The sequence below is a fragment of the Grampus griseus genome, assembly GCF_964374135.1.
Source record: "Grampus griseus genome assembly, chromosome: 8".
In the NCBI taxonomy this organism is placed as follows: Eukaryota; Metazoa; Chordata; class Mammalia; order Artiodactyla; family Delphinidae; genus Grampus; species Grampus griseus.
This window is the reverse complement of record NC_139002.1, coordinates 92,818,986-92,843,960: the sequence shown is the minus strand read 5'-3', so window position 1 is coordinate 92,843,960 and position 24,975 is coordinate 92,818,986. Positions and strand designations below refer to the sequence as shown.

At 37.2% G+C, this 24,975-nt stretch overlaps 1 pseudogene across 1 annotated transcript in view; it reads left to right on the top strand.

Annotated features, from left to right (window-relative positions):
- The window catches only part of LOC309826133 (small ribosomal subunit protein uS17-like), a 138,170-nt pseudogene extending 119,667 nt beyond the window's left edge, over positions 1 to 18,503 (top strand). Inside the window, exon 2 of the transcript in view lies at positions 18,241 to 18,503. The product of the transcript in view is annotated as a small ribosomal subunit protein uS17-like (transcript). The remainder of the gene's footprint in view (positions 1 to 18,240) is intronic.
- Positions 18,504 to 24,975: the final 6,472 nt, after the last annotated feature.

Sequence of the window (24,975 nt, the reverse complement as noted above, 5' to 3'; positions counted from 1 at the left end):
GAAAAGCTGTTTGCACTGAGGTTTATTTTCAAGAAGGTTGTAATGAGCCTACCTCAAGGAACTCCCAGAACACAATGTTTAGCATAACTGTTGAATTCACATGAATGAAATGAAATGAGTATTTGAGATATATGGATTATGCAGATTTACAGGAAGGAAAAAACAAGATGGTTGACCTGGTTAGAAAAGGCTTCTCAAATGGGAGAAGTTAACATATAAACTGGAACTGTAAAATTGCATTATAATCAAGTTACAACTGTAAGGATAACAACATACCTGAGACTGGATAACCTCCAGGACTAATCAAGAATGGTGGGCATTATATTCTATCAGAGTAATTCAGTTAATGTTTAGCCCTTCCATTCCATTTATTCATTTATTCATTCATTATTTTATTCATCCAACTTCCATTCCACAATCAATCCAAGTGCTGTGTAAATCAACAGAGATTTTAGGGATAAAGAATTTGTGGAATTCAAAGCTCAGTGTAGCCAAAAAGCATATATATATATATATATATATATATATATATATATGGTAACTGCATAGTCATTTACCAAACATCTTGTTGTGTTAGTTGCCATTCTTACAACGTAGCAAGTTTGGTATTCATGTAACCACAGAAGTTCGTAGAGGTTAATCAAATTGCTCAAGGACTCATGGCTTGTAAGTCTCAGAGCTGGTAATTTAACCCAAAGTTGTCTGTCTCTAGAAATAATTGTATATTCTTTTCCCCATGTCATGTTGCCTCTCTGGGAGATGTGAAAATTGCAACAGCAGAAACATATTCAAGGAAACGAGTTAGCCTAGGGGAAGAAGAGACCAGCAATAGGTGTTATGAGTCAGTGGTTTTTAGGAACATATTATACTTAGCATGATCCTTCAAGAGCTCCTAGTTCTGTTGGAGAGAAAAACACCTCGTGTATGAATTGATTAAAGAATGAACCTTTCTTTCATTATAAGATCTTCTGTAGCTGACATCTAGAATTAGGAGCTCTTCAAGCAAATGCTCATTCCACTGGTTTTTAGGCCCTGTTTTTCTTCTTTTTTTGTTTTTTAAATTAATACTAAATCTGACCAGAGAAGTCTCTTGCCCAATTCCCTCTTATCTTATATCAGGGTTCATATGGAATAACTGAATTTGCCTATATTAAATTGAAAGTGCCCAGGGTGATTTATATCTGAATCTCTTCCAATATGAATTCCAGGCAAGCACTAGGATTTCCTCTTGTTCTCTTCAAGTTCTGCCAAACAAGTAGCAAAAGACTGCTGAGAATACGTTTAGAATCGAAATGAATCAAAATTAGGGACTTAGGTGTATGCTGGCATTTTTCTTTGTGAGCTGAAGCCCTGACTAATGAAATACACTGTACGTTGCAATAAAAATTTTTAATGTTAGTTTCATTCTTAGAGACGATGACGTGTCTCATTTTTTGAGAGTCCCTGCAACAGTCTGAACCAATGCATCTCAAAGTTTAATGTACATACAAATCACCTGGAAATCTTGAAAAATACTGATACAGACTCAACAGGTCTGGAATGGGCCCTAAGATTCTGCATTTCTAACCAGTGCTCAGGTGATTCTCATGCTACTGATCAGTAGAGCTCATTCATCCAGCAAGAGATGAGGATGTTGGAATGACAAGGCATGAATGTAAATGGTACCTTGCGTTCTAGCCATCTCATTTCCTTGTTGTCTTGGGATATGTATTAGGGTTTTCCAAAGATACAGAATTAATAATATTTATTATTAATAATATATTAATAGAATTAAAAGAATTAATATATATATAATTAATACACTATATATATACACACAGAGACAGAGAGAGAGAGAGACTGATTGTGATTAATTAGCTTATATGATAATGGAAGCTGAGAAGTCCTACAATCTACTTGAGAAACAGGGGAGCCTATGGTAAAAATCTCAATCCAAGGGCAGGAATAGATTGATGTCCTAACTCAAGCAGGAAGGCAGGGAAGAAGGAATTCTCCCTTCTTCCACTTTTTGTCCTATTCAGGCCATCAATGAATTGGATAATGTCTACCCACTTTGGGGGAGGGTGATTTATTTCAGTGAGTTCACCAGTTCAAATGCTAATCTTATCTGGAAAAACACTCTTAAAGACACACCCAGAAATAATGCTTAATCTGGCATCCCATGCTCAGTCAATCTGACATATAAAATTAACCATCGCAGGATGTATAGGAGATAAAGTAAAAATGATGTAACACGTGGTAAATATCAAGGGAGACTGGCACGTAATAGGCTCTCAAAACTATTATTAAATACATATTATTAAATGTGTTTCAGGGTGCAGTGAAGGACTACGAAGCTGATTAAGAAATACTCCGGATTCTCTGTAGTGCTTTCCCACTATCTGTGGTAAGGACCAATTTTTCTTCCACTCCCTCTCAGAACAATAGTTTATAAAATACAATAAAAATGAATTATTAGAAAAAAAGACACAACAAAGAGTTTAAAATATAAGTATTTAAAAACTTTGAGATTCAAGTGAGGTAAAATTTCTGTTACATTCATATAAGAGTTCCTAGTGTTAACTTTCAATTTCTATGCCTATCTCCTTACCAACTCTCTGCCCCAATACACAGGACCCACTTTGAGCAGCATGGCTCACCAGAGGATTGTATATGATGGGGCACAAAGCTCTGCGTGTCATAAACACTCACTAAGCAGCCTGTTAACTGCTCACTGAAGATTCTGGGTCTTTTTCATATGAGTCATAGTGAAATGTGATTTCAGATTCTGTATTTCCTTCCTGTATAGATTCCTCCAGTTTGCTCCCTCTGGACTTTTGCTTAAAAAAATGCATCTAAACGGCCTCACTGTTACTGATTTCAGGAAGAAATGTTAGGGGAGGTGTGTTTGAAGTGGCTACAGTAAAAAAAAAAAAAAAAAAAAAAAAAAGGACAGTTATTTTAATAGGATTTGAGAGCTTCAGAGAAGAGTTGTCTGATGGTGACTGAGTTAGGAAGTTTTTTGTTTGTTTGTTTTCCCCAATCATGAATTGAGGTACATATATTTCAGTGACACAGTGACACAGAAACAGGAATGCAATGATTTCAATGACTCTGTGAGGTCACTGAAATATTGTCAAAATAATTAATCATAAGAGAACATGTGCCCTGCTTTCCAATATTGGAGGAATGAAAGACAAAAGCATATAGCTAGTGCAATATGGGTGAAAGATGAGAGCACATTTTAATCCAGATTGGACAGGAGAGATTAAAATGCCATTGTTGATGGTATTAAGCCTTATCCATTGTAAGAGACGTGTAAGACGGGTGAAAACATTGGATGTGCCTCATAACACAACACAGATATTGTACTCAAACCCGTATCAAAATCAGAAGGAGTAGTGAATAGAGCATTAGATTGAAGACAGTTCACGAGAAGTCATGTTTAAAAAATGTGTTAAATAGAAAATGTGCAACACACCTGCTGATTTGGACTTTTGCCTCCAAAGTGCCTGACCTACTCCATGTGCCAGCATATGGAACTTTTTTATTATGGGCACATTCTCCCGAGCTGAAATGAAGTCTGAAATACTTGGCTTCTTAAGAACGTTAATTACTGTGCGATTGGCTCTTTTTAACTGACCCACCTGCAGTATTAATACAATGTGGGAATAAAGAAACTGTTATTCCCTTCTGCAGCAGAGTTTTTGTCCAAAGGGGTAATTGGAAATTATTAGAGATTTTTTTTTTTCACAATACTCTGTTTCATTTTATCTCAAACTTTAAGAAAAGTGAATGTATCAAATTTTAGACAATTCAAATGATAGCCCTCTGGGTGGTTATGCTAATTGGATTCCTCAGGTAATTATCCAACACCTGAAGCCCTAAGAAGTCATCAAGGTTTGTGGACTAGCTTTGGATATTCTGGTTTTATTTTAAAATGTGACCTTTTTTTTTCAGATTTCTTGGTCTTCCTGGGATCTTACATTGATGTCTACAAGTGTTGCCTTTCGAACAACCATAAGTAAATCTCTTTGTTATTGTTTAGAAGTTAAATACTATCTATTTACTGTATTTAATTCACTAGATAAAATTTAGTTAGCCAACTAATAGGGTTTTCCATTTCTCTTTAACGTTCTTCTGTGGCCAAGTAAGGGATGCCTGAGCACCAAGACATGGACTGCAAAGTTGGGGGTATCTGTTTTCCCTAATACTTTTCCTTAAAAATACCTATTTTGGGTTCATAAGCTTTGTTAACTTATGAGATGGAATTTTTTGAATGAAATACACTTTTTAGAATGACCTATATATTATCTATGTGTAGAAAATTATATATGCATATTCCTTGTCCTGAGTAAATGTCAAGGTTGAGAGTATTGGAGTCAAATTCTTGCTTCACTGTTCACCAGCCGTGAGACCTTAGAAATGCTGCTTAACATCTCTGACCTTTAGTTTTCTCATCTTCATAGTGGTTATAATGAGTGAACTGACCTCACAGAGTTTTCCTGAGCATCAGATGTGACAGTGCTTATTAAATTCTTAGCACGAATTCTGGAATATGCTAAAGACTATGAATGAACAGCCAGATGAAGAGATTCATAGGGCAAGGTCCAGAAGTGTCTTGAGAACAGGTGCTCTGTCCCTGTAGAGTTAGGGCACGCCACTCTCTCAGCACGTAGATGTGTTCACCGACTGAGAAGCTTTGCTTGGAGTACCTAGAAATCAGGATTGAGTAAGAGACCTAAGAGGACCAGATAGTGCAGGTCAGCAGTCTTTGCACAGTCATCTCCTAAGACTGGGTTATTGGCAGCAACTAGAAATAATTGACCGTATAGCAGCTGAAAGTCCAAACAGAGGCACAGGGCAGTATGGCTAAAGTTTAAATGTCCAGAGAAACGTTGAATTTGGAAATTGAGGCTACAACAGAGCCAAGAGGTGTTGTGGTTTTTAATAACCAGAAATAAGCCTTAATCTGAGTGGAAGGGCATTTGTTCAATCAGGACCAGAGTAAGGTAATCCAAGTAGTTCAAGACCAAAGCAATAGAAAACTTAAAATGCCTACTTAACTTCCTTCTAGATCAGGTTTTGTTTGGCAACTGCCCACCCTTTCATGATCCCTCTTGGGTTTGGACAGTGGTGGATTGGCTCTTGAAGGTATAAAAAAGGTCATTTTGTTGCTGTCAATCCAGACTAATTACAAGTTCTATCTATGGTAGCCCTAGAAATGCAGATCTGTGATTATACACTTAACAAACTGATGGAGGCTGGGACCTAATAAATTATCTTTCTCCACATCCATCTCAAAACCAACTGACCAAGGAGACATGGATTGTTTTTATAAGCTGAGAGGTCCCTGTTGCCCTTCTTCATTGCAAATTATGTAAACCTTTCTCAAGCCTCTCTGAATGATGCTGATTTTTGGCACCTACTGGAAGTCAACATTGTTCCAAGCAGCAATTCTTAGAAATTAAGTGTAGAGGCTCTAGCCTATATTTCATGTGCTTAATCCAGGCTCCACAGCCTACTAAGTCTGACCCTGAGCAAATTACATAACTGTGTTAATCTTCCTACATTTAAACTGGGAATTGTAAGACTACCGGTATCAGATAACTGTTGTGAGAAGATGAAATGAGATAAGCACGTGAAGTGTTCCAAATATTGATTGCATCATTAGTATTATGGGAGAAAAATGAAGTATTCAAAACAGATGAGGGCATCAGGAATGGGCATGGAAGTTAGGAGCTGGATAATCTGAGCTGCTTGTCTTCTGAGAATTACATGTGAGAGTATGGAATTTTGTGATATGAGCATACAAGGCAATCTCACATGAAATGGGTGAATGGTACAATGATCCCCTCTTTAAAATAAATTTATCCTAAGAAAGACACTAAGTTTAAAAAAACAAAAACAAACAAACAAAAAACCCCACAAGCATTCATTTATTTTATTTGTCCAAAGTGAGAAATTGGTCAGATCCTGAAGCAAAGTGTCAAAAGGAAGAGAGCTAATACCCTTTGCCCGGCAATAAGCAAAGAGCCAGTTTGAAACTTTTGCTAGAACACTCTAATGAAACCACCTCATTGACTCTAAATAATCATCTTTTGGATCATCCTTGGAAATTAAATTCTTTGGAGTTTAAGAAATAACAACATTTTATTGAAAGGAAGTCATAACTTTAATAAAACTATATATAGTCTTTGTGAAAGGATGTTGTCCTGCTCAAGCAATATTTCCAACAAACTTCATGTGGCAAATCTAACCTACAGATATAACAGTGGTACTTCAGGATTTATATATAAAGAAATGTATTTAGTTTGGTATTTTTATGGCAGCAAAATAAATTAAGATTATACATAAATAAGGAAACAGTGGATAAATTATATATAATAATTGATAATATTATAAAATATTATGCAGCTATTGAAAGCAAAACATTACATCAATACACATTGATAAGGGAAGGAAGAAGGAACAAAAGAAGGGAACGAGAGAGAGAAGAAGAAATGGTAGCCCTGAATTGCTAAATTTGACAAATCAGGAAGCCCTTTACAACTAATTGGGGAAAACATGAAAGTTTTCTCCAGGTTTTATGAAAAATACCCTGGGTTGTTTGTCTCTCAGAACTCACAATGTGATTTAAAGATGCAGCACTTACTTGATTTCCCATCCATTTCATACTGATTATTGAATGAGAAGAAGCACACTTACCCAGGTATCTGTGGAACTTCTCAATTCTTCTGTATCAGCACAACACCTCTCTCAGTTTATGCAGAGCCTCCATCTTTAGATCTGCAGTCCTTAGACTTTTGAAGTGTGAAGACCTCATTTGAAAATACGACGAAAACAAAGAACATGGCACATAAGCATAAGTGTAACACAGTGAGCCTGTCTGAGAATGAAGCCAACAAACAAAGTAGAACTGAGGAATAAGCCCAGATGGTATTGTCGCATAGGCCTGTGATGAAAGTCAGCTCAATCCGCAGATATTCAGATAAATAAGCTATTCAGATAAAAAATTTCTTCTATTCCTATACACTAATGATGAAAAATCTAAAAGTGAAATTAAGAAAACACTCCCATTTACCATTGCAACAAAAAGAATAAAATACCTAGGAATAAACCTACCTAAGGAGACAAAAGGCCTGTATGCAGAAAACTATAAGACACTGATGAAAGAAATTAAAGATGATACCAACAGATGGAGAGATATACCATGTTCTCAGATTGGAAGAGTCAACATTGTGAAAATGACAATACTACCCAAAGCAATCCACAGATTCAGTGCAATCCCTATCAAACTACCAATGTCATTTTTCACAGAACTAGAACAAAAAATTTCACAATCTGTATGGAAACACAAAAGACCCCAAATAGCCAAAGCAATCTTGAGAAAGAAAAACGCAGCTGGAGGAATCAGACTCCCTGACTTCAGACTATACTACAAAGCTACAGTAATCGAGACAGTATGGTACTGGCACAAAAACAGAAAGATAGATCAATGGAACAGGATAGAAAGCCCAGAGATAAACCCATGCACCTATGGTCACCTTATCTTTGATAAAGGAGGCAAGGATATACAATGTAGAAAAGACAGCCTCTTCAATAAGTGGTTCTGGGAAAACTGGACAACTATGTGTAAAAGAATGAAATTAGAACACTCACTAACACCATACACAAAAATAAACTCCAAATGGATTAAACACCAGACACTGTAAAACTATATGTCTTATAGAACTCTACATGTATTTGTGTGACTATTGGATCAAAATCGATTCTCTAGAATATGGGACTGTGCCTGTCTCCATGTGAAGCACCAAGCCTGGCAAAAGGAGAAGCTAAATAATTGTTCAATAAATGCTGTTAATGAATGTGACAAATGTTTTGTTTGGTGTATGTAACCATGAATATAGCGATCACCATCTCTGCAAACATAGAGATTTGGTCATAGAGATTCTTGGAAACCCCAATTTCTATTTCAGCGCTGGAAGATGGGCAATTGATTCAAACAAAAAAAGCTTGGTGCAGGGTAGCAGAATGAGGCAAACGACCAGAGTTCCAGTTAACTGCCTGTTATTCAGCCCCAATCTGCTTCACTGTAATGGAGGGTGCTGGGAAACTGAGTGTTTCCAAGGCAATACTGCTGATTTATGGAAATGTTCAAGACACAGGACTACTTGTGAGTTTCTGCCAGACAGATATTTAATACTGTCAGTGCAGGGAAATGCATTAGAAACAATTATTCAAAAACCACTTCCCCTGGCCAGTTCTATGTTACATACTGCTGCTACTGTCACAGATATTTGTGTTTTAAATAAGAGCCTTTTTACTCTTAGCACTTTATGCTGCTGCTCCATGATTTCAAAGCTGAGAAAATCATGGTTACCTGGTTATATCGATGAAGAGGTCTGATATGTCCTCTTAGGAGCTTTTATTATCCAGTGTGTAAGAGTACCACTTGTTTATGAAGCAAAGTCCCATACTTCTATTGATGTTACATTCTCTTGCATAAGAAAAAATTCCCTTTAATTTTGAGCAAAATGTAAACTTAGGCATCTGGTTAAAATAGCTCATAGAATGTACTTTCCTAGAGAAGGAATTTTCTGGTTAAATCAGGCCTGAGAATGGGTGAGCTGATTTCTTCATCAGGTTTTGTTGGATTATCATTGTAAACAAAATTCAAATCCTGACCCTAAGTTGGACCTCTGACACTTTTCAGTTTTCAAGTCTTGCCTTCTTTACCTTTTCTGGGCTTCTTTTCTCTTAGGTCTTTCACTTGACAATAATCCCAATTCTCTCATGGAGGTTAGGACATCTAATTTGACAATAAATTTGAAGATACAGTGTAAATAATCAAACAGTATACATGTCAATAGTTAGGTCTTATTACTGTTATGAAATCTAGGTAAAAATCATCCTTTTATCTGCCTCATATGCATAAAATATGTATCCCTTAAATATTACTTTTTCTGGGATTGATTCTGATCCATCTTTAACCACATCCATGGTATCTTATTCTTCTGACATAGAATCACAAATCTCATAGTAATTGCTCATTTAGTTTCCTGTCTTCTCACTAAACAGGAAACACCTTAAAGATAAAGACCTTTCCTGTCTTACACACCACACTACCATCAATGTCAGCAGAATATCTAGTATATATCAAGCACTCAGTACACATTCTTGGATGAATGCATAAATAGGTAGAATAATAGATAATATGACTGTAAAAGACACTGTCTAAATAGACTGACATGAAATAGTATGGCCAGGAAAGTTATTTTATTTTTCATGTTCAATGTGTGAAAGAGAGAGGGTTTTCAACTTCACAAAGCATTAGCACAGATTAATGAGTCTCACGCTTACATAGCTACCCTTTTAGAGCTATTTACCTGTTAGTATCAAATTGGTCCTCTTTCCTTATTTATATTAACTCATATGCTATTTCTTTAAATATAATCATTTTCACCAAGGGATTCAAGGAATGTCACCATTGTTTAACTATGATGCTGTTAATTTGTAATCATTTATCACAACCTCTGGGAGCACTCTCTAACAAGCTCTAGATCCTACTCCAACTCCCTCTGTAACCTTGTAAGTGGATGCATTGGTATTGCTTCTTCACTTAAGTTGCCACTTCCTAAAAGTGAATAAGCATGCTTTTCCCACAGTGCCTTTCTATGGACTAATTAGTTGATGCTTGCAGAGTTCCTTCAAGGAGATAAGTACCATGGAAATGCTAAGTGCCATTGGCCCTGAAGCAATGGCTGTGGGTTCCTCTGGGATGGAAGCTGCTTGAGAAATGTATTGCAGAACAATGCAGAGTGGAATGGAGGAGAGGTTCTCCCCAGGATACAGCAGCTTACTCCAGGGAGACAAAGCTTTATGAAAATAGTCTAACATAACTTTCTTATTTATTTATTTGTTTATTTATTAATTTATTGTCCACGCGGCATGTGGGATCTTAGTTCCTGACCTGGGATCGAACCCACGCTCCCTGCAGTGGAAGTGCAGAGTCTTAACTACTGGACCACCAGGGAAGTCCCTAAGATAACTTTCTTTGAAGCAGGCAAAACTTTGGGAGTGGCCATGGCTAAATGTCACTGAGTCAGGAACACAATTTCCTTCTACTGCCTGTTTCCCTAGAAAATTAGGAGAAAATAAGCACAGCCACTATGGAGCTTTGGAATTTTTAAGACCAAGGAGATTTCATTTCCATCTCTGTATGAAGACTCTGCCTCATTGCCTGATATGAGAGCTCCCTGCCCTGACCTTACCCATCCTCACATGGTAGAATTGGGATATGTATTCCTGGAGCTGTGGACATGACAGAGCCGGCACGAGTGCCTAATATGCAACCTTTCCTCCTTCCTTTCTGATTTTCTGTATTTCCTCCCAAAAATAGTATTGAGTTCCTACTGTTTGTCAGGTGCTGTCCTAGGTAGAGGTTTGATAGGAAATAGAAAGAAAGGAGCTCTTTTCTTCCTGGTTTTCTATGCACTCATCTCAACCAGTTATCTTCTAAGTGTATGTGCTTCTTCCTTAGGTGGAATCATGGATTCATGAAGGCATAGTATATTTTGATCTAAAAGAGACTTTGGAGAACCTTACTTAACAAATAAGGAAACATGTGTGTATGTGGTGGTGGTATTGTTACCAGTACCAACGCTATCACTACCACAAATACTGATGATGATGCAAAACTCTTTCTACTACCCGGCCTAGATTTGGGGTAGGTATCCTTGTTTCATAATTTTATATTAAGAAATACTTTTCTTCCTTATTCTTGGGACAAATACAGCTCTTCTGAAGCACATACCATCAGATTATACCCCGTAGTACTCCTGTTATATGAAGTCATCTGTAGACATCTTGTACATTCTTTAATCACTGAAGATTTCAGCACTTGGTCACCCTCATTCTTGATGCTTGAACATCTCCAGAGGTGATCCATCCAGCAATTTAGTGTCTCAGTGTTTGATTGTCTTAATTCAAGCTCTATTTTCCTCTCTATCCCTTGGCTACTTTTTCAATAAGTGTAGACTAGACCTTATTATTATCTATAGCTGTACAACCTCTAAAATCTTAGTTTCAAACATCAAAATCTATGATAACACTTCCAACTAATTTATTCTGGAGTAATAATTACTCCAGTAATTATTCAATCCCATCTTTTCTCTAATTCATTGAACTTACTATTATTTTACTTACCATGAACACTGTTGGGTCCTCAACTCTCCCAATCCACAGTTTACTTTCTGTAGTCCATCATGAAAATCACTCCCTTACACACACACTTCAGCTCCTTATCTTCCTTCCCTTCCCTTTCTTCATTTTACTCATCTGGCAAAATATAACTTTCCAACTATTCTTTTCCTCTTACAGAACATAATTGGAGAAAAACATATTATGCCCTCTAGTCTTGGAATTTAAGACCATAAGCTGCAAGTGAGATCTCAGTACTTCTGGGAAGCCTACTAGTCAATTTGCTTTCTCATTTTCTTCTCGCCGTTGACTGGTATCTTACCTCTTATTGCCCTGAGAAGATAGAAGCAATCGTAAGTGAACTATTTTGTCCTCCCACCACAAGGTCTATCAGTGATCCTGCATTTGTGCCAATAAATTTGTCTTCCCTCCTGTTAAAATGAATGGACTCTACATTCTTATCAAAATATTTCTACACTTGTTTATTGGATTGTACATTGTCACCTAGGCAAAAACTTTGCTTCTGAAGTTAAGTATCCCCTTTCCTGTGTCATCACAGAATTTCCTACTGGATTATGTCCTTCAGAATGCAAGCCTACCATAATAGGTTCCATCAAAAATAAAACAACATGTCTAGAATCATTGTTCAAAAAAGTATTGGCAATTTTCTGATCATTTCTTCTCTATTTTACAGCAAAAGTTCTCAAAAGTATAGTCTATGCTAATTGTCTTCTTCTCTTCACCTCACATTTTCTCCTGAACCCATTCACTGCAGGCTTTCTTCCCCACAACTTCACTGAAATTACCTTGATATAAGAGACCACCATCTTGCCAAAGTCATATATCGTCTTAGTCTTTGTTGACCTCTCAGTAGCATTTTACATAATGAATATCCTTCTTGAAACATTTTCTTCACTTGGCTTCTGAGACACAGAATTCTCCTGATTTTCTTTCTACCTTATGTACAGTTTCTTCTCATTATCCTCAGCTAGACTTGCTTCCATTTCCTGAATGATAAAGGTTAGATATTTCAGGAACCAGTCTTGGAATTCATCTTTCCTTTATCTTCAATACTCCCTGAGGCGACCTTACCTAATTTCATGGTTTTAAATATTATCCAAATGCTGAACATGTAGCTCTAGCTGTGTACTCTCTCTCAAGCTTTAGGCTGCTCACTCCCTAGCCCCTTACAAGTATAACTGACTGCTCAAATATATAATTTTCAAAGCAGAGCTCATGATTTCTATTCCAGTTTTTCCGTTCTCAGTCTTTCTCATTTTAGTAAAGGGCACTACCATGTACTCAACTACTCAGGCCAAAATCCTTGATGTCATTTAAATTTTTTTCTCATTTCTTAACTATACTCCTATTCCAGTAAATCTGAAAATTCTGCCAGCTTTATCTTTAAAATATATCTTGAATCTATTTGCCCCACTATAATAAAAACTATCTTTATCTATCATTAATACTTGGATTAAGGTCTCTGAACTGGTCTCCCTGTCTTTAAGCTTCCCCACTATGGTCAATTATCCTCAAAGCAACCAGAGTGAACATTTAAAATTTATGATAGCTCATGCCACTCCTCTCCTCAAAACTCTGCAATGGCTTTCCATACTATTCTGAAAATTGAATATATATGTTTGAAAATTCCTATATCACTGGCTCCTGTGTACGCTTCCAATTTTATCTCCTGCTACTTTAGACCTTTAGACTTGTTCTTTCAACTCACCAAACTCATTCTTGCCTCCAGGACTTTACATTGTTATTCCACCTGCCTTCAACATTCTTTACTAGACCAATCTTCATATGCCTCTTTCCCTTGCTTTACTCGGGTCTCTTCTCAAAAGTCACCACTTTTGGAAACTCTACTATGACTACATTATCTAAAAACATACTCCTACCAGTGATTTTCCATTGTCTCATGAAGTTGTATTTTTATTCATGGTTTTTATTACAACCCATCATTATATTATGAAGTTATGTGTTATTAATAGTTTCTTTGCAAGAAGAAAGGTCCATGATGAAGGGACCTTATTTACAATTTTGTGCTCATTTATACAGCCACCTAGGAAAGTACATGGAATGTGGTATGTTCTCAACTTATTCCTGAATCTTAACATTTAGTCTATCTGTTACACCAATCTAAGAATAACTTCTATGGATATGCACAGATCAGACTGAATTATCAGACTATGCACTCTTCTTGGTACTTTCAATTTCTTAAATTTTTTAAAGCAGTTTCTCCAATATCTTAAGTTTTTAAATTGTGGATTACCACCCATTTAGAGAGTCATAAAATCAATTTGGTGACTGTAACCAGTATTTTAAAAACATGAAATAGAAAAGCAAATACTGAGATATCATACATAGTAATGTTTCATGAAATGTTTCATTGTTTTATAAAATATTTTTTTCAGTTATATTCATGTGTATATGTGTATTAAATAACAATGTAAAAATATGTTTATTGGGGGTGTCAGTCAAAAAATTCGAGAACCACTCTAATGAGATTCCGTTGTAGCAGGAAATGTCTTTTCTCCAAGGTTACAGTAAACACAGACAGCAGGGAGACTCAGACTTGATGAATGCAATGTGGTGGTCAGTATCAGAGATTCTGTTGTTGAATGACTTTTTAAATTGCTGCCTCTTTTTTTTTTTTTCTGTTCAAAGACAGAAAGACTTCAAATTCCCACTGAGCTTGTCCTAAGATTCCTGCATATCACCTTTAGTACTTTCCCCACATTGCCTCTTAAATCCATCCTTTACTCGGAAGGAGATGAGAATCTCTCCATCAACTTTCCCATCATTCTGCCTGTGTTTTGGAAAATGGGTAACTAGGATCTGCTTTTGTCCATTTGTATCTTTCTGATAAGTGTCCACTGAGGTCTCATGAAAGAGGCACAACAACCATGGCTACCATGTTGCAGTTCTTCATTGGAAAACAAAATTTCTCTACCTGCCAAAAATTCGCTTTCTTTTTGGTGCTTTTCTTTGTTTCTCAGAAATTTGCAGAAATTGACTCCCTTTCCACATTTCTAAATCTCAACTCTCTCAAGAGAGTCTTCTAGTATCAGCTTCAAATTGGAAGGACAAGAAAGGAAGATAACACAGCAAGTTTAGGTGGTTTCTACACCCAAAACTCCAGGAGAAACTCTCCAAGATAAATGACTATATTTCTAACAATGCCACAAAATTTTACTATTGCCTGAGAGGAAAGGAACGCTAATATTTTTTAAACAATCATTATGTGCTACAACCTCCATACAGACAATGGAAATTAACCCTGTTTTATTTTACCTGCAGAGTTTTGTCTTGCAGTGTTTTAAATAAATTTGATTTAGTTGCCAAGATTTAAAAATCAGAAGATTTTACATATATTCCAGATTTCTGACTTCTCTGAAACAATCTGAAGATGTAGTTGGCTAACACACAGTAGTCATATTAGTTTGCTAGACCTACCATAACAAGATACCACTGACTAGATGGCTTAAAAAGTAGAAATTTATTTTCTCACAGTTCCGGAGACTAGAAGTCCAAGATCAAAGTGTGAGCAGGTTTGGTTTCTTCTGAGACCTCTCTCCTTGACTTACAGACAGGCACCTTCTCACTGTGTCCTCACATGGTCATCTCTCTGTGTGTCAATCTCTCTTATCATAAGGACACCAGCTGTATTAGGTTAGGCTCACCATATGACCTCATTTAATCTTAATTACCTCTTTAAAGATTCTGTCTCCAAATACAGTAACATTCGGAGGTACTGGGGGTTAGGATTTCAGCATATAATTTGGGGGCGGGGGGTGGCACAGTTCTATAATAACCCTCATGGTAACAATTTACACTGTCTGAGCCAGAGATTCGCTCTAAAGGTCACCGTAATCTCCACTGCTTCCTATTATCTCCCTGAAGCTGGGGCTGAGTAGCAGTAGCCATGTATCATTAGAATGACTTCTCTTAAGTACATTAAATGCATTTCCCTAAAAAGGGTTTTGAATTTTCCAACCAGTTTTAGAATCCCATTGGCCTCCCTTTGAATTCCAGCTGCGTCCCTTCTTAGGTAGCTTCAAGAATGTTGCTTAACACGCCTTAGCCTTAATTTGCATACCTCCCAAACAAGACAAAAATGCCTATTATTGTGAGAACAGAGTGATTCAGAGCAAAATTTTAATATATAGTCTTCCTTTTCCTCACTCATATTACTTTAATATGCTTATGAAAATGGGTTAGAGTAGTGTTCAGTGAGAGATCCCCCAGTAGCAACAGAAGCATCACCTGGGAATTTTATAGACATGTAAATTGTAACATCCCATCCCAGACCTACTGAATCAGAAACTGACATGTGGCCCAGGAATCTATGTTTTTTTCTTAAGCTTTCTAGGTGATTCTGAGGCATGCCAAATTCTGAGAACTACTGATTTAGAATGTGAATTCCTGTAGTGAAGTCCTTATGACTTCTCACTGGTTTCCACATTTATTTGGTAATCAAAAAATAATAGATGAAAATACCAGGAATTCTATTTCCACATCTGCAAAATGGTTGCCTTTTAAAACCTATATCATAAATATTTTTTTTCTAAATGTCTATCTTCATGTTTATTTTGTTGGTATTAATAAACATTAAATGAAATTAGTGATGAAAGACAACACAAATGAACACTGTAATGAAAATAATTGCACATATTTTAAGATTGGAAAGAAAAGAACATTTATTCACTCTACTTGTTTTTTCTTGTTAAATGATTCATCAAATCTCCAAACAGCTGCCATACCTTGAAGAGAGGGAGATTTTACATATAAATGACTTATCAAAATTGACAGCAAATGGCATTTTCATTTACATTTGAAAACAGAACGATTCCAAAACCAAATTTAATTCCTGTGCAATATTGGAGCAGAAGGGAGAAATTTTAAACAAGGGATAATGAAATGCTCTTAGTGATTTGGAAATTTCAGTGGATGCAAATCCTTGTTCTGAAGGGTTCACACTAGTGCCAAGTACAGGGAATGCTTATCTGAGCTGACTTTCTTTTCTTTTTCCAGTTCCAGACTTAAGAAAAATAGACATACTTTCTTTTTTTTTAACATCTTTATTGGAGTATAATTGCTTTACAATGTTGTATTAGTTTCTGCTTTATAACAAAGTGAATCAGCTATACATATACATATATCCCCATATCTCCTCCCTCTTGTGCCTCCCTCCCACCCTCCCTATCTCACCCCTTTAGGCGGTCACAAAGCACCGAGCTGATCTCCCTGTGCTATGTGGCTGCTGCCCACTAGCTATCTATTTTACATTTGGTAGTATCTCTCACTTCGTCCCAGCTTACCCTTCCCCCACCGCGTGTCCTCATGTCCATTCTCTACGTCTGCATCTTTATTCCTGTCCTGCCCCTAGGTTCTTCATGACATTTTGTTTTTTAATTTAGATATCATATATATGTGTTAGCATACGGTATTTGTTTTTCTCTTTCTGACTTATTTCACTCTGTATGACAAACTCTAGGGCCATCCACCTCACTACAAATAACTCAATTTCGTTTCCTTTTATGGATGAGTAACATTCCATTGTATATATGTGCCACATCTTCTTTATCCATTCATCTGTCGATGGACACTTAGGTTGCTTCCATGTCCTGGCTATTGTAAATACAGCTGCAATGAACATTGTGGTACATGACTCTTTTTGAATTATGGTTTTCTCAGGGTGTATGCCCAGTAGTGGGATTGCTGGGTCATATGGTAGTTCTATTTTTAGTGTTTAAGGAACCTCGATACTGTTCTCCATCGTGGCTGTATCAATTTACATTCTCACCAACAATGCAAGAGGGTTCCCTTTTCTCCACACCCTCTCCAGAATTTATTGTTTGTAGATTTTTTGATGATGGCCATTCTGACTGGTGTGAGGTGATACCTCATTGTCGTTTTGATTTGCATTTCTCTAATGATTAGTGATGTTGAGCATCCTTTTATGTGTTTGTTGGCAATCTGTATACCTTCTTTGGAGAAATGTCTATTTAGGTCTTCTGCCCATTTTTGGATTGGGTTGCTTGTTTTTTGATATTGAGCTGCATGAGCTGCTTGCAAAGTTTGGAGATTAATCCTTTGTCAGTTGCTTCATTTGCAAATATTTTCTCCAGTTCTGAGGGCTGTCTTTTCATCTTTTTTTATGGTTTCCTTGGCTGTGCAAAAGCTTTTAAGTTTCATTAGGTTCCATTTGTTTATTTTTGTTTTTATTTCCATTTCTCTAGGAGGTGGGTCAAAAAGGATCTTGCTGTGATTTATGTCATACAGTGTTCTGCCTATGTTTTCTTCTAAGAATTTTATAGTGTCTGGCCTTATATTTATGTCTTTAATCCATTTTGTGTTTATTTTTGTGTATGGTGTTAGGATGACTCTGACAGGGGAAAGGACGTAGGCCAGAATCCTGTCACTTTATGTAATTCCCAGCTATGCAGCCTAACCAGGCAGCTCAGTGCCAAGAACAAGGGCTTGAAGCAACTGCTCCCCAGCTACACATGCCATCCAGCTCCACCGGGATTGGAAGATATTAAGGATTCACTGGTTACAACTTTATAGGATGTGTTCTGGAAGCTCCCTTCTCCCTTTTCTGAGACATGTTAATCTAGAAGAAAAAGACAAAAAGAGGCATATGGATGACGTGGAATTTGAAGGCAACAACTCAAAAGGGAATTTACTTTAAAAAAGAAGCATAATTCCTAAGTTTATTGGATGTTTACCTCCAGAAAGGCTAAATTTTATACACAGACATATCTCTCTCTATAGCTATATATATAATTTCCATGTATCACTTTTTTCACTCTTAAAAATATTCTTTGATGGATTTTTACAGATGATGAAACCATGGAGTGGTTCTGTGCCCCATGGAGCTCACAGAAGCTGATAACTATTAGAAGTTCTTGAACTTGTCTTACAGAACAACCAATATGGGAAACAGCTTGTTAAAACCCATTTGCTTGTAAACTGCCTTAGTCTTGTGGTGGAGGGGGATTTTTGTTTCTTTTTCCCCTCCCTTTAATTGCATACCTTCCCACTCTCACGCAGCCCAGCAGTTTTTTAGGAATTCGGCGTCAGCTGCTGCCCGGTGCAAGCCTGCTAGGGCGTGGTTGGGACCGCCGACCCTAAAACTGGGCCTGCGCAGCTGTCGCTTTAATGGCCTTTTGACTTCACAGGGCAGGAAAACTCCACCCTCTCCGGACGCTAAGCGCCGCCATTTTGAATGTGCAGAAGCGTGGTTCCTAGATGCGCCTGCTCCGAGCACCGAGTATCTCGCTCGTTTCTCCTTGTCGCCTTTCTCCAATGCCTGAGAGCACCCTGCTTATCCATACATATCCGAACCCCCTCACCTTGGGGGAGGCAGACCTGAGAATTGTTCTCCCCTAACTTCGTTTGGCTGCCTTGTAAGTAACCTCTCTGTGGGCTGTGAACCTCGGCTTCTCAGCATTTGCCTCACTGGGCATCTGGCGGATCGACCTGGTTCGGTGATATTTCCTTCGAATCTGCTGCGTCTCCACAGGGTCAGAGTTTCCTAGGTTATAAGGTAACTTCCCCATATTACCTCACCTAAGTTTGTAAGATATATATATCTTATATAAGATGCAAGTACATCTATACCTATTTTCTAGGAGACACTATTTCTTTAGTAGTGTAGCCTCTGCGTATACACTGTCCCCAAAGCGCCCTATATATAGTCTGTTTATGAAAGAAGCTCCGTCTTATAGAAGATAAGTAGGTGTCCCAGCGTTATCCAGAGGGTAAATTGTGAAACTAAGACATACCCTACGGCATCACCACTCCCCTTTCACTAAGGGAAAATTAAAAATTTTAAAAATTCTTATTAGATTTTTTTTTATTAATATGCTCACCCTGTTTTAATTGACAGTCCACATTTCACTTACTCTTAGTTTTTTTTTTTTTTTTTTTGCGGTACGCGGGCCTCTAACTGCTGTGGCCTCTCCCGTTGCGGAGCACAGGCTCCGGTCGCGCAGGCCCAGCGGCCATGGCTCACGGGCCCAGCCGCTCCGCGGCATGAGGGATCCTCCCGGACCGGGGCATGAACCCGCGTCCCCTGCATCGGCAGGCGGACTCTCAACCACTGCGCCACCAGGGAAGCCCAACTCTTAGTTCTGACGTTCTACCAATAATTCTCCTTCTCTGTCATATAGAGCTTTATACCTCTCAGTGCATATCCAGGGGAAAGTTGCCCTCTGGGAATATTGATTAACATCCTGGGCTTCCCCCATTGCAATCCCACACAGGGAGCAGAAGGCCATTCTGCATTCGTCGCCTTTAAGAAGGGATTTGACAACAAACAGAAGAGATGAGGTTCTTTCTAGCTTTGAGTTGTAAAAACACAATCATCCTAAATAAACTACTTAGGAAAGTACATGAAGAGTGGTCAATTTCTTACATAATTTATGCTAGAAAAGCATTGTCCAGGCTGTGAGGTAAGTGGTAGAGGTCATGGTAGTGAAGGCTAATCAGAGAAGGAGCCAGGAGAATGCAGTGATTGGTGAGTCCCTGAGAAAGAGGCCTAACCTCCTCTACAGGTTCCAGAGAGGCACTTAAATATTCAGATACAATTGTGGAATGTGAGAACAAGAAGACCTGTGTTCCATTTCTAAGACTAAGGAATGCAACTGGAGAAAATATGTCTTGGGAGGTATTTGGCAGATCAGACCTTAGATATACTTACAGAATTCATCATCCCCTAAGCAGGGAAATGATTTGATGATTTTCTTATACCTGAGATGGCCAGAAACATGGCAGGAAGTGCAGCTGAGTCTAAAGTGGCCAAGAGAACAGGAAGTGGTGATGCCTTTGTGCTGCCAATGAAACCTAAACACCAAGGATGTGTATATCTTAGTGGGTTTCCACATGGTCAGATGAAACTGACCAAATCAACCTCTTCCCTGCCCTCATGCCCTGTTTCTTAACACAACACAAATACCTAAGCCATAATCATGGGAAACAAAGGAGGTGAGGAGACTCAAAATGGAAATTAGTTCACCCAAATCGCTGAAGTAAGATTTAAATTCACTACAAATATCTATATCACATTAAATAATTTTGTGCAAAGGCCACAGGATATATTTTATCACAGACTTCAAAACAGGAAATCTTAATTGTTTCTATTAATGGTTGTAGCAAATTCTCTCTGGGCCAAGTAAAATGATGTCTTGTGAAGATAACCCCTTCTCATGGGTAGGAACTCTTGCCTTGCCCTAAGATGTACATTTAAAGATGAAAGCATTTCACTTGAAAGAAAGACAGAATACAGTAAATTAGAAAAAGTCCCAATCAGGCATTTGAGATTCAGCCCTATCTCTTACTGTGTGATTTCAGGTAAGTTTCTTAAAGTATCTGAGCCTTGGTTTCATTCTTGTTCAAAAAGAGGTAATATGCAAGTTGGTTATTATGACCAGATGAGATGATGCATATTTAAACACTTTGAACAGTATCTACTATTTTGCCAGTCACAACTATTGTTATTATTCTAATGATGATGATTTGATACACTCTATTTTTAAGACCTTTGCTTCCAAATTGAGCACAATTTTAGTACTAGTTTTAACTGGGGCTTAGAAATCTCCCCAGATAATGGTAAACTCTATGATCCTTCACCTAAATGGTGCACGTTATTTTCTCTGAAATGAAGCCAGTTCAAAATATGAAGGCAGGCAGGAGGTGATTTGTATTGAAACCCAACAGGGGGATGGACTCATAATTGGGACAGGAGAGTCAAAGAGATCTAGTGGTGGCAGATTGAACACGTGTGAATAGGGGGGGGTCTGGTTTACTGAATAGACTCCACCTGAGCAGATGGAACCCTGGACGATCAGCTTAGTCAGCTGTTGACAGATATCAGCCTTAAGAATATGAATATCTGAAACTGCCTGACAGGGAAATAAAGAGTTTTATATATGTTTCCAGACATACGATGTTTTTGCTGTGGACCACGTGGAATTTGTAACTGCTTTGAGAGATGAGATATATCTGGCTTTCAAGAGACCTAGGTTCAAGTTCCGATACCACCTAACTCTGAGTGAGTAGTTCTTTTTTCTTTGACTCATTTTGGCTATCTATAAAATCATGTTTAAAATAATAATAATTACTGCTACCACATATGCAGAGCTTAAAATCGTGCAGACACTGTGCTGAGTGTTTTACACATACCATCTCTTCTACTTCTCATGGAGTTCTTTAACTAGATATTAGAGTGCTCATTTTATACAGGAGGAAACAAGGCTTAGAGAGATCAGATGCTTTGGTCAGAGTCACACAGATGTCAAGGGGCAGTTAGGGGTTTGAACAAATTATAAGTAAATCCAAAAATTGTCCTTTTAACTACATGAAGTACTACCAGCCTTGGCAAGAAACTGAATGAGATGCTGTATCAGGTCCTTGGAGTCAGATGGCTCCTGGCTAAAACCCTTACTCTGCTATTTGTTAGTTAACCTATTTGTGCCTCAGTTTCCTCTTCTGTAAAATGGGGACACATAGAGCACCTCTGACATAGGATTATTTTTTTTAAAGGCCACAGTTTCTTTTTCTGTTTAATTCAATGTATTGATAAATATCCAACAGGATTGACATGAACAGTGCTAGACATATTCATGGTGACTTGATAAAGTATGTCTTTCTTTAAAATAAATGCTGACAAATTCTTACTGTCCCCCTTCCTCCATTGTTGATGGTAAAATTGTTGTTAAATCATTTGCTTCATACCTGATACTTCCATTTCCAACATTATATCTTTTTTTAAATTGAAGTAGAGTTGATTTACAGTGCTGTGCTAATCTCTGCTGTACAGCAAAGTGACTCAGTTATTCACATATAGACAGTTTTTCATATTCTTTTCCATTATGGTTTATCACAGGATATTGAATATAGTTCCCTGTGCTATATATTAGGACCTTGTTGTTTATCCATTCTAAATGTAATCATTTGCACCTACCAACCCCAAACCCCCACTCCATCCCTCTCCCTGCCCCCCTCCCCCTTGGCAACCACAAGTCTGTTCTCTGTGTCTATGAGTCTGTTTCTGTTTGGTAGATAGGTTCATTTGTGCCATATTTTAGATTCCACATATAAGTGATACATGGTATTTGACTTTCTCTTTCTGCCTTACTTCACTTAGTGTGATAATCTCTAGTTGCATCTGTGTTACTGCAAATGGCATTATTTCATTCTCACTTAGTATGATAATCTCTAATTGCATCTGTGTTACTGCAAATGGCATTATTTCATTCTTTTTATGGCTGAGTAGTATTCCATTGTATATATGTACCACATCTTCCTTATCCATTCATCTGCTGATGGACATTTAGGTTGTTTCCATGTTTTGGCTACTGTGAATAGTGCTGCCGTGAACATAAGGGTGCATGTATCTTTTCGAATTATAGTTTTGTCCAGGTATATTCTCAGGAGTGGGATTGCTGGATCATATGTTAATTCTATTTTTAGTTTTCTGAGGAGCCTCCACACTGTTTTCCATAGTGGCTGTATTAACTTACATTCCCACCAACAGTGTAAGAGGGTCCCCTTTTCTCCACACCCTCTCCAGCATTTGTTATTTGTAGACATTTTAATGATGGCCATTCTGACCAGTGTGAGGTGATACCTCATGGTAGTTTTGATTTGTATTTCTCTAATAATTGGTGATGTTGAGCATCTTTTCATGTGCCTACTGGCCATCTGTATGTCTTCTCTGGAGAAATGACATGGGATTATTAATAGGATGAGATCATTTCATTGTCTTCAGTTCTTCAGCACAGTTCCTGTGTTCCATAGATATTATTGCCATTGCTCTTTTGCTGTTATTAAAGTTAATGTTTTCATCCAGCCTTCAAAATCTATGATAAGAAGAAGAAAGGGAAGCTTACAGGAGTGACCCTGAAGAGTGTGCTTTTAACAATACCTTGATCAGATATCTAACAATATCTTAGATCACAAAAGATGGAATTGAAAACAATCTTTGTAGTAGCTTCTTAGCTACAATGATGGGAATTAAATTCAGGAAGTCAGGGACTCTGTCTTAACCATCTTTATAACCACAGAATATTGCAGAGATTCTATTTTATAGCGGGCACTTGAATTGAATTTGATGGTTTACTTGCAAAGAAATGACTGGGTTTTACAGAAATTTTAAACATGCATTTTTGGTTTAAAAATGCAACCACAAAATATAAGAGCATTTGACCTTAAACAAGCAAAGAAAAAAAACCCCAACATGCATCTAGACAAGATCACTCAGTGTAGGATTATTTTCTTTCTTTTCTGAAATACCATCTGCCTTCATTAATATGCAAATATAGATAAAGAGTATTTTTCATAGACTCCTTGTAATCTCAAGTATCAATAATTACTCCAGCAAAAGGGATCAAAAGCAAATTCCCTGGTTTTGAAGTGTTGGCTTTTTTAATGTTTCACATAAATGTTTTCATTGGACTAAATCTAAAAAGTGATTTAAATAACGTTAAGAATCTGTGGTTTTTCACTTGATGCCAAATTTTGCTTCTCTTCAAATATCCACCCTGTTTGTACAAGAATTCTCTTCTCAGTATGTAAGCCATCTTCCACAGTAATTAAAAGAGTGGAAATGACAGATCAAATATGAGTCTTTACCCAGTCATCACCCAAACATCAAAGCAAACCTGGGTCTTTTAAGATGTCAAGAAAAGTTCAGCAACATTATTTCACAAGAAAAAGAGAATCGCAACCTTAAGATTTGGGTCTCTAAATGCCCTTCCTTATTTTAGATATCAAATTACATTTCTTATATAATCTAACTAAAATCTTTTTATTTTATAATTACAAAATTTTGTATCTGTTATAAAAAGTGAAATCTGTAAATGTATGGTTTAAAATGTAAAAGTTCCATATAGTTGTACTCCCATAGATGCTGTTAATGGTTCAGAACATGTTCTTAAAGACCTTGAACTGCCTGAACATTTGTGCTTTTCTGTTTATTAATTTTTACAGATGTAGTTCTATTTTAATTGTGTATATATACATATATAATATAGTCAGAAGTTTCCATATTTTCTTTGAGTAATTTATTTCAAAATTATTCTTCCCAGATGTGCAAAATATTCTCTTTTATACTGAGTTTTCCAATGATTTGATCAACTTAATTATTTTATCTAGTCTAATTTTATTTGGATATGATATATACTTATATTTTCCCTAATTGCTATCCTTTCATAGTTCCATGAATTATTAAATGAATCTTTAAAATGACTCTTTCGAAACTTGATTTGTGACACACATAAAACTTGTCAAAGTCCATCTTATTTTGAACACACGAAAAAGAAAAAAAAATCATGGGTGATCCTTTCTAAATGATGCTTTTGGGGGTAAATATCAAAAATAACACCTCTTAATATGACAAAATATTATTTCTATTATTAGTGTCATAAATCATTTACTGATTTTTTTCTTCAGACAACACAGAAGCACATATTAATTGAAATAGAAGTCAGGCAGTTTGGTTGTAGTTAAGAAGGACAAGCAAGTTTTCTGAGTGGCCTTGTATGACTTAGGGAGACAAATGATGAATACACCAACTCCATATGCGATCTCTGTATTGAAGTCATCACCACAAAGCATTCATGGATTTACAGAAGAAAAATAAAAAGAGACGTGACTCGGGGCTTCCCTGGTGGCGCAGTGGTTGAGAATCTGCCTGCTAATGCAGGGGACACGGGTTCAAGCCCTGGTCTGGGAGGATCCCACATGCCACAGAGGAACTAGGCCCGTGAGCCACAACTACTGAGT